Source organism: Capsicum annuum, chromosome 10 (genome assembly GCF_002878395.1).
Source record: "Capsicum annuum cultivar UCD-10X-F1 chromosome 10, UCD10Xv1.1, whole genome shotgun sequence".
In the NCBI taxonomy this organism is placed as follows: Eukaryota; Viridiplantae; Streptophyta; class Magnoliopsida; order Solanales; family Solanaceae; genus Capsicum; species Capsicum annuum.
In genome coordinates, this window is record NC_061120.1 from 210,368,771 (window position 1) to 210,370,236 (window position 1,466).

Here is a 1,466-nt window from a genome sequence, read left to right on the forward strand (position 1 = left end):
CAGCACTCCGCGCCATACAACATAGCCGGCCTGACTGCAACTCTGTAGATTTTGCCTTTCAGTTTGGGAGGCACCTTCTTATCGCAAAGGATTCCCGAGGCGAGCCGCCATTTCAACCAACCTGCCCCAATATCGCAAAGTTTAACATTTAAACAATTATTATATTTTATTATTTGATTGTTTTAATTGTTATTACAGCTTGTGAAGGAGTGACGAAAGAATCAAGATGGACAAGAAGCTATTTTCTTTTGTAAAAGCATATTGATATGTTTGAGTTCATTTCCCCATTATTCACACTTCATATGTTAAAACGAACTTTAAAAAATAACACATTCATGTATATTCAAACTTATGCACCTAGTATTGATTATGTATGTTATATATGCATATTTAAATTTAAATAAGTAAAATCTATACATTTGCTGTCTTATTTTGTAAACTAAATCACCTAAAGGTATTGGATTGTAATTAGGGGAAAGGACAGAAACGAAATTTCAAATTAAACTATTTCCTTGAAAATGGCCATAGAATTTAAATTTCACTTTCTAGCCACTTTCTAGCCATTGATGTTGATTATTTTGACTCAATAAAACAAATTACACACATCTCCAATATAAATTAGGATTTGGTGCTCGTTTTTTCCATCTCCAATACGGATTAGGCTTTAACTAATAAGGTAATTAGCAATTATTAGGAAATAAGGTAATCCTAATTTGAGTTGATAAAAGGTCAATAGTTCATTTATATAAACAGCTAAACATACTAACTATTCTTTCACCCTCAAAATACATCAACTTCAATAGTATTCGTTTATTTTTTTGAGAATCAAATATCAATGGAGAAATCAACAAAGAACACCGAAATTGAAAATCCAACCAATGACCCGAAGCACTATTATGTGGCCTTGGGGATATTGATCGGACTGATTTTAGCATTGGGTGTTATCCTAGCTTCTTCGATGATTAGGACTACTACAAAATTTCAAAATCCTAAGTTTCGTCTTATATCGTCAACCTCACATACTCCTAGTGTTATTATAACAAGAAATTTTATGAACGGTATGATGTTGCACAATCCCGACAGTTGGAACCTCACTTTCATGATCAAGAACCCTAATAATAATTATATTCTCTACTACGATAATCTTGATGTGAAGATTACATACAATGACAACGTTTATTGGCAAGCCAATGTTTCTCCTAACTTCCATCAAGTGGAAAACACTCAAACCCTAATTGATGCAGTGTTTGGTGCTTTGAATGATACTAGTATTGATTATATTGTTGACTACGTTGTTCATGATGTTCATGTTGGTTGTCCCATTAGATTTTCAGTGAGTTTAAATGGGAAAGTTCAGATGACTCATCGCGAAGCACATAATCGCTTAGACTTTGGAAAACTACAGGTTTCTTGTGAAGGTTTGGAAGTTGAGTTCTTACCGAATGGACATATTGGAACGTTAAAGG